The following is a 9,446-nucleotide window of genomic DNA, read 5'->3' as shown; positions in this document are numbered from 1 at the left end:
AACTCAAGCTAGCTAAAGCTAACTCAAGCTAACTCAAGCTAACTCAAGCTAACTCAAGCTAGCTAAAGCTAACTCAAGCTAACTCAAGCTAACCCGAGCTAACTCAAGCTAGCTCAAGCTAACCCAAGCTAGCTAAAGCTAACTCAAGCTAACTCAAGCTAATTCAAGCTAACTCAAGCTAACTCAAGCTAACTCAAGCTAACTCAAGCTAGCTAAAGCTAACTCAAGCTAACTCAAGCTAACTCAAGCTAACCCGAGCTAACTCAAGCTAACTGAAGGTAGCTAAAGCTAGTTCAAGCTAACTCAAGCTAGCTAAAGCTAAGACAAGCTAACTCAAGCTAACTCAAGCTAACTCAAGCTAACTCAAGCTAACTCAAGCTAGTTCAAGCTAACTCAAGCTAACTCAAGCTAACTCAAGCTAGCTAAAGCTAACTCAAGCTAACTCAAGCTAACTCAAGCTAACCCGAGCTAACTCAAGCTAACTCAAGGTAGCTAAAGCTAGTTCAAGCTAACTCAAGCTAGCTAAAGCTAAGACAAGCTAACTCAAGCTAACTCAAGCTAACTCAAGCTAACTCAAGCTAACTCAAGCTAGTTCAAGCTAACTCAAGCTAGCTAAAGCTAACTCAAGCTAACTCAAGCTAACTCAAGCTAGCTCAAGCTAACTCAAGCTAGTTCAAGCTAACTCAAGCTAGCTAAAGCTAACTCAAGCTAACTCAAGCTAACTCAAGCTAACTCAAGCTAGCTAAAGCTAACTCAAGCTAACTCAAGCTAACCCGAGCTAACTCAAGCTAGCTCAAGCTAACCCAAGCTAGCTAAAGCTAACTCAAGCTAACTCAAGCTAATTCAAGCTAACTCAAGCTAACTCAAGCTAACTCAAGCTAACTCAAGCTAGCTAAAGCTAACTCAAGCTAACTCAAGCTAACTCAAGCTAACCCGAGCTAACTCAAGCTAACTCAAGGTAGCTAAAGCTAGTTCAAGCTAACTCAAGCTAGCTAAAGCTAAGACAAGCTAACTCAAGCTAACTCAAGCTAACTCAAGCTAACTCAAGCTAACTCAAGCTAACTCAAGCTAGCTAAAGCTAACTCAAGCTAACTCAAGCTAACTCAAGCTAACCCGAGCTAACTCAAGCTAACTCAAGGTAGCTAAAGCTAGTTCAAGCTAACTCAAGCTAGCTAAAGCTAAGACAAGCTAACTCAAGCTAACTCAAGCTAACTCAAGCTAACTCAAGCTAACTAAAGCTAGTTCAAGCTAACTCAAGCTAGCTAAAGCTAACTCAAGCTAACTCAAGCTAACTCAAGCTAGCTCAAGCTAACTCAAGCTAGTTCAAGCTAACTCAAGCTAGCTAAAGCTAACTCAAGCTAACTCAAGCTAACTCAAGCTAACTCAAGCTAGCTAAAGCTAACTCAAGCTAACTCAAGCTAACCCGAGCTAACTCAAGCTAGCTCAAGCTAACCCAAGCTAGCTAAAGCTAACTCAAGCTAACTCAAGCTAATTCAAGCTAACTCAAGCTAACTCAAGCTAACTCAAGCTAACTCAAGCTAGCTAAAGCTAACTCAAGCTAACTCAAGCTAACTCAAGCTAACCCGAGCTAACTCAAGCTAACTCAAGGTAGCTAAAGCTAGTTCAAGCTAACTCAAGCTAGCTAAAGCTAAGACAAGCTAACTCAAGCTAACTCAAGCTAACTCAAGCTAACTCAAGCTAACTCAAGCTAACTCAAGCTAGTTCAAGCTAACTCAAGCTAACTCAAGCTAACTCAAGCTAGCTAAAGCTAACTCAAGCTAACTCAAGCTAACTCAAGCTAACCCGAGCTAACTCAAGCTAACTCAAGGTAGCTAAAGCTAGTTCAAGCTAGCTCAAGCTAGCTAAAGCTAAGACAAGCTAACTCAAGCTAACTCAAGCTAACTCAAGCTAACTCAAGCTAGTTCAAGCTAACTCAAGCTAGCTAAAGCTAACTCAAGCTAACTCAAGCTAACTCAAGCTAGCTCAAGCTAACTCAAGCTAGTTCAAGCTAACTCAAGCTAGCTAAAGCTAACTCAAGCTAACTCAAGCTAACTCAAGCTAGCTCAAGCTAACTCAAGCTAACTCAAGCTAACTCAAGCTAACCCGAGCTAACTCAAGCTAACTCAAGGTAGCTAAAGCTAGTTCAAGCTAGCTCAAGCTAGCTAAAGCTAAGACAAGCTAACTCAAGCTAACTCAAGCTAACTCAAGCTAACTCAAGCTAGTTCAAGCTAACTCAAGCTAGCTAAAGCTAACTCAAGCTAACTCAAGCTAACTCAAGCTAGCTCAAGCTAACTCAAGCTAGTTCAAGCTAACTCAAGCTAGCTAAAGCTAACTCAAGCTAACTCAAGCTAACTCAAGCTAGCTCAAGCTAACTCAAGCTAGTTCAAGCTAACTCAAGCTAGCTAAAGCTAACTCAAGCTAACTCAAGCTAACTCAAGCTAACTCAAGCTAGCTAAAGCTAACTCAAGCTAACTCAAGCTAACCCGAGCTAACTCAAGCTAGCTCAAGCTAACCCAAGCTAGCTAAAGCTAACTCAAGCTAACTCAAGCTAATTCAAGCTAACTCAAGCTAACTCAAGCTAACTCAAGCTAACTCAAGCTAGCTAAAGCTAACTCAAGCTAACTCAAGCTAACTCAAGCTAACCCGAGCTAACTCAAGCTAACTCAAGGTAGCTAAAGCTAGTTCAAGCTAACTCAAGCTAGCTAAAGCTAAGACAAGCTAACTCAAGCTAACTCAAGCTAACTCAAGCTAACTCAAGCTAACTCAAGCTAGTTCAAGCTAACTCAAGCTAACTCAAGCTAACTCAAGCTAGCTAAAGCTAACTCAAGCTAACTCAAGCTAACTCAAGCTAACCCGAGCTAACTCAAGCTAACTCAAGGTAGCTAAAGCTAGTTCAAGCTAGCTCAAGCTAGCTAAAGCTAAGACAAGCTAACTCAAGCTAACTCAAGCTAACTCAAGCTAGTTCAAGCTAACTCAAGCTAGCTAAAGCTAACTCAAGCTAACTCAAGCTAACTCAAGCTAGCTCAAGCTAACTCAAGCTAGTTCAAGCTAACTCAAGCTAGCTAAAGCTAACTCAAGCTAACTCAAGCTAACTCAAGCTAACTCAAGCTAGCTAAAGCTAACTCAAGCTAACTCAAGCTAACCCGAGCTAACTCAAGCTAGCTCAAGCTAACCCAAGCTAGCTAAAGCTAACTCAAGCTAACTCAAGCTAATTCAAGCTAACTCAAGCTAACTCAAGCTAACTCAAGCTAACTCAAGCTAGCTAAAGCTAACTCAAGCTAACTCAAGCTAACTCAAGCTAACCCGAGCTAACTCAAGCTAACTCAAGGTAGCTAAAGCTAGTTCAAGCTAACTCAAGCTAGCTAAAGCTAAGACAAGCTAACTCAAGCTAACTCAAGCTAACTCAAGCTAACTCAAGCTAACTCAAGCTAACTCAAGCTAGCTAAAGCTAACTCAAGCTAACTCAAGCTAACTCAAGCTAACCCGAGCTAACTCAAGCTAACTCAAGGTAGCTAAAGCTAGTTCAAGCTAACTCAAGCTAGCTAAAGCTAAGACAAGCTAACTCAAGCTAACTCAAGCTAACTCAAGCTAACTCAAGCTAACTAAAGCTAGTTCAAGCTAACTCAAGCTAGCTAAAGCTAACTCAAGCTAACTCAAGCTAACTCAAGCTAGCTCAAGCTAACTCAAGCTAGTTCAAGCTAACTCAAGCTAGCTAAAGCTAACTCAAGCTAACTCAAGCTAACTCAAGCTAACTCAAGCTAGCTAAAGCTAACTCAAGCTAACTCAAGCTAACCCGAGCTAACTCAAGCTAGCTCAAGCTAACCCAAGCTAGCTAAAGCTAACTCAAGCTAACTCAAGCTAATTCAAGCTAACTCAAGCTAACTCAAGCTAGCTCAAGCTAACTCAAGCTAGTTCAAGCTAACTCAAGCTAGCTAAAGCTAACTCAAGCTAACTCAAGCTAACTCAAGCTAACTCAAGCTAGCTAAAGCTAACTCAAGCTAACTCAAGCTAACCCGAGCTAACTCAAGCTAGCTCAAGCTAACCCAAGCTAGCTAAAGCTAACTCAAGCTAACTCAAGCTAATTCAAGCTAACTCAAGCTAACTCAAGCTAACTCAAGCTAACTCAAGCTAGCTAAAGCTAACTCAAGCTAACTCAAGCTAACTCAAGCTAACCCGAGCTAACTCAAGCTAACTCAAGGTAGCTAAAGCTAGTTCAAGCTAACTCAAGCTAGCTAAAGCTAAGACAAGCTAACTCAAGCTAACTCAAGCTAACTCAAGCTAACTCAAGCTAACTCAAGCTAACTCAAGCTAGCTAAAGCTAACTCAAGCTAACTCAAGCTAACTCAAGCTAACCCGAGCTAACTCAAGCTAACTCAAGGTAGCTAAAGCTAGTTCAAGCTAACTCAAGCTAGCTAAAGCTAAGACAAGCTAACTCAAGCTAACTCAAGCTAACTCAAGCTAACTCAAGCTAACTAAAGCTAGTTCAAGCTAACTCAAGCTAGCTAAAGCTAACTCAAGCTAACTCAAGCTAACTCAAGCTAGCTCAAGCTAACTCAAGCTAGTTCAAGCTAACTCAAGCTAGCTAAAGCTAACTCAAGCTAACTCAAGCTAACTCAAGCTAACTCAAGCTAGCTAAAGCTAACTCAAGCTAACTCAAGCTAACCCGAGCTAACTCAAGCTAGCTCAAGCTAACCCAAGCTAGCTAAAGCTAACTCAAGCTAACTCAAGCTAACTAAAGCTAGTTCAAGCTAACTCAAGCTAGCTAAAGCTAACTCAAGCTAACTCAAGCTAACTCAAGCTAGCTCAAGCTAACTCAAGCTAGTTCAAGCTAACTCAAGCTAGCTAAAGCTAACTCAAGCTAACTCAAGCTAACTCAAGCTAACTCAAGCTAGCTAAAGCTAACTCAAGCTAACTCAAGCTAACCCGAGCTAACTCAAGCTAGCTCAAGCTAACCCAAGCTAGCTAAAGCTAACTCAAGCTAACTCAAGCTAATTCAAGCTAACTCAAGCTAACTCAAGCTAACTCAAGCTAACTCAAGCTAGCTAAAGCTAACTCAAGCTAACTCAAGCTAACTCAAGCTAACCCGAGCTAACTCAAGCTAACTCAAGGTAGCTAAAGCTAGTTCAAGCTAACTCAAGCTAGCTAAAGCTAAGACAAGCTAACTCAAGCTAACTCAAGCTAACTCAAGCTAACTCAAGCTAACTCAAGCTAACTCAAGCTAGCTAAAGCTAACTCAAGCTAACTCAAGCTAACTCAAGCTAACCCGAGCTAACTCAAGCTAACTCAAGGTAGCTAAAGCTAGTTCAAGCTAACTCAAGCTAGCTAAAGCTAAGACAAGCTAACTCAAGCTAACTCAAGCTAACTCAAGCTAACTCAAGCTAACTAAAGCTAGTTCAAGCTAACTCAAGCTAGCTAAAGCTAACTCAAGCTAACTCAAGCTAACTCAAGCTAGCTCAAGCTAACTCAAGCTAGTTCAAGCTAACTCAAGCTAGCTAAAGCTAACTCAAGCTAACTCAAGCTAACTCAAGCTAACTCAAGCTAGCTAAAGCTAACTCAAGCTAACTCAAGCTAACCCGAGCTAACTCAAGCTAGCTCAAGCTAACCCAAGCTAGCTAAAGCTAACTCAAGCTAACTCAAGCTAATTCAAGCTAACTCAAGCTAACTCAAGCTAACTCAAGCTAACTCAAGCTAGCTAAAGCTAACTCAAGCTAACTCAAGCTAACTCAAGCTAACCCGAGCTAACTCAAGCTAACTCAAGGTAGCTAAAGCTAGTTCAAGCTAACTCAAGCTAGCTAAAGCTAAGACAAGCTAACTCAAGCTAACTCAAGCTAACTCAAGCTAACTCAAGCTAACTCAAGCTAACTCAAGCTAGTTCAAGCTAACTCAAGCTAACTCAAGCTAACTCAAGCTAGCTAAAGCTAACTCAAGCTAACTCAAGCTAACTCAAGCTAACCCGAGCTAACTCAAGCTAACTCAAGGTAGCTAAAGCTAGTTCAAGCTAGCTCAAGCTAGCTAAAGCTAAGACAAGCTAACTCAAGCTAACTCAAGCTAACTCAAGCTAACTCAAGCTAGTTCAAGCTAACTCAAGCTAGCTAAAGCTAACTCAAGCTAACTCAAGCTAACTCAAGCTAGCTCAAGCTAACTCAAGCTAGTTCAAGCTAACTCAAGCTAGCTAAAGCTAACTCAAGCTAACTCAAGCTAACTCAAGCTAGCTCAAGCTAACTCAAGCTAACTCAAGCTAACTCAAGCTAACCCGAGCTAACTCAAGCTAACTCAAGGTAGCTAAAGCTAGTTCAAGCTAGCTCAAGCTAGCTAAAGCTAAGACAAGCTAACTCAAGCTAACTCAAGCTAACTCAAGCTAACTCAAGCTAGTTCAAGCTAACTCAAGCTAGCTAAAGCTAACTCAAGCTAACTCAAGCTAACTCAAGCTAGCTCAAGCTAACTCAAGCTAGTTCAAGCTAACTCAAGCTAGCTAAAGCTAACTCAAGCTAACTCAAGCTAACTCAAGCTAGCTCAAGCTAACTCAAGCTAGTTCAAGCTAACTCAAGCTAGCTAAAGCTAACTCAAGCTAACTCAAGCTAACTCAAGCTAACTCAAGCTAGCTAAAGCTAACTCAAGCTAACTCAAGCTAACCCGAGCTAACTCAAGCTAGCTCAAGCTAACCCAAGCTAGCTAAAGCTAACTCAAGCTAACTCAAGCTAATTCAAGCTAACTCAAGCTAACTCAAGCTAACTCAAGCTAACTCAAGCTAGCTAAAGCTAACTCAAGCTAACTCAAGCTAACTCAAGCTAACCCGAGCTAACTCAAGCTAACTCAAGGTAGCTAAAGCTAGTTCAAGCTAACTCAAGCTAGCTAAAGCTAAGACAAGCTAACTCAAGCTAACTCAAGCTAACTCAAGCTAACTCAAGCTAACTCAAGCTAGTTCAAGCTAACTCAAGCTAACTCAAGCTAACTCAAGCTAGCTAAAGCTAACTCAAGCTAACTCAAGCTAACTCAAGCTAACCCGAGCTAACTCAAGCTAACTCAAGGTAGCTAAAGCTAGTTCAAGCTAGCTCAAGCTAGCTAAAGCTAAGACAAGCTAACTCAAGCTAACTCAAGCTAACTCAAGCTAGTTCAAGCTAACTCAAGCTAGCTAAAGCTAACTCAAGCTAACTCAAGCTAACTCAAGCTAGCTCAAGCTAACTCAAGCTAGTTCAAGCTAACTCAAGCTAGCTAAAGCTAACTCAAGCTAACTCAAGCTAACTCAAGCTAACTCAAGCTAGCTAAAGCTAACTCAAGCTAACTCAAGCTAACCCGAGCTAACTCAAGCTAGCTCAAGCTAACCCAAGCTAGCTAAAGCTAACTCAAGCTAACTCAAGCTAATTCAAGCTAACTCAAGCTAACTCAAGCTAACTCAAGCTAACTCAAGCTAGCTAAAGCTAACTCAAGCTAACTCAAGCTAACTCAAGCTAACCCGAGCTAACTCAAGCTAACTCAAGGTAGCTAAAGCTAGTTCAAGCTAACTCAAGCTAGCTAAAGCTAAGACAAGCTAACTCAAGCTAACTCAAGCTAACTCAAGCTAACTCAAGCTAACTCAAGCTAACTCAAGCTAGTTCAAGCTAACTCAAGCTAACTCAAGCTAACTCAAGCTAGCTAAAGCTAACTCAAGCTAACTCAAGCTAACTCAAGCTAACCCGAGCTAACTCAAGCTAACTCAAGGTAGCTAAAGCTAGTTCAAGCTAACTCAAGCTAGCTAAAGCTAAGACAAGCTAACTCAAGCTAACTCAAGCTAACTCAAGCTAACTCAAGCTAACTAAAGCTAGTTCAAGCTAACTCAAGCTAGCTAAAGCTAACTCAAGCTAACTCAAGCTAACTCAAGCTAGCTCAAGCTAACTCAAGCTAGTTCAAGCTAACTCAAGCTAGCTAAAGCTAACTCAAGCTAACTCAAGCTAACTCAAGCTAACTCAAGCTAGCTAAAGCTAACTCAAGCTAACTCAAGCTAACCCGAGCTAACTCAAGCTAGCTCAAGCTAACCCAAGCTAGCTAAAGCTAACTCAAGCTAACTCAAGCTAATTCAAGCTAACTCAAGCTAACTCAAGCTAACTCAAGCTAACTCAAGCTAGCTAAAGCTAACTCAAGCTAACTCAAGCTAACTCAAGCTAACCCGAGCTAACTCAAGCTAACTCAAGGTAGCTAAAGCTAGTTCAAGCTAACTCAAGCTAGCTAAAGCTAAGACAAGCTAACTCAAGCTAACTCAAGCTAACTCAAGCTAACTCAAGCTAACTCAAGCTAGTTCAAGCTAACTTAATGAAGTTAACCCAAGCTAACTTGGGTTAATGAAGTCAAACTCAAGCTAACCCGAGCTAACTCAAGCTAACTCAAGCTAATTCAAGCTAACTCAAGCTAACTCAAGCTAATTCAAGCTAACTCAAGCTAATTCAAGCTAACTCAAGCTAGCTCAAGCTAACTCAAGCTAACCCAAGCTAACTTAAGCTAGCTTAAGCTAATTAAAGCTAATTAAAGCTAACTCAAGCTAACCCAAGCTAACTTAAGCTAGCTCTAGCTGGCTGCCACTGTTAGGCCATTTGGGAGCGCTTTTCTCGCACTCTGATTGGCTGCCACTGTTAGGCCATTTGGGAGCGCTTTTCTCGCACTCTGATTGGCTGCCACTGTTAGGCCATTTGGGAGCGCTTTTCTCGCACTCTGATTGGCTGCCACTGTTAGGCCATTTGGGAGCGCTTTTCTCGCACTCTGATTGGCTGCCACTGTTAGGCCATTTGGGAGCGCTTTTCTCGCACTCTGATTGGCTGCCACTGTTAGGCCATTTGGGAGCGCTTTTCTCGCACTCTGATTGGCTGCCACTGTTAGGCCATTTGGGAGCGCTTTTCTCGCACTCTGATTGGCTGCCACTGTTAGGCCATTTGGGAGCGCTTTTCTCGCACTCTGATTGGCTGCCACTGTTAGGCCATTTGGGAGCGCTTTTCTCGCACTCTGATTGGCTGCCACTGTTAGGCCATTTGGGAGCGCTTTTCTCGCACTCTGATTGGCTGCCACTGTTAGGCCATTTGGGAGCGCTTTTCTCGCACTCTGATTGGCTGCCACTGTTAGGCCATTTGGGAGCGCTTTTCTCGCACTCTGATTGGCTGCCACTGTTAGGCCATTTGGGAGCGCTTTTCTCGCACTCTGATTGGCTGCCACTGTTAGGCCATTTGGGAGCGCTTTTCTCGCACTCTGATTGGCTGCCACTGTTAGGCCATTTGGGAGCGCTTTTCTCGCACTCTGATTGGCTGCCACTGTTAGGCCATTTGGGAGCGCTTTTCTCGCACTCTGATTGGCTGCCACTGTTAGGCCATTTGGGAGCGCTTTTCTCGCACTCTGATTGGCTGCCACTGTTAGGCCATTTGGGAGCGCTTTTCTCGCACTCTGATTGGCTGCCACTGTTAGGCCATTTGGGAGCGCTTTTCTCG

The sequence above is a fragment of the Convolutriloba macropyga genome, unplaced genomic scaffold (genome assembly GCF_964194025.1).
Source record: "Convolutriloba macropyga unplaced genomic scaffold, txConMacr16.3 SCAFFOLD_3427, whole genome shotgun sequence".
Lineage (NCBI taxonomy): Eukaryota > Metazoa > Xenacoelomorpha > Acoela > Convolutidae > Convolutriloba > Convolutriloba macropyga.
This window is presented reverse-complemented; position numbering follows the sequence as displayed.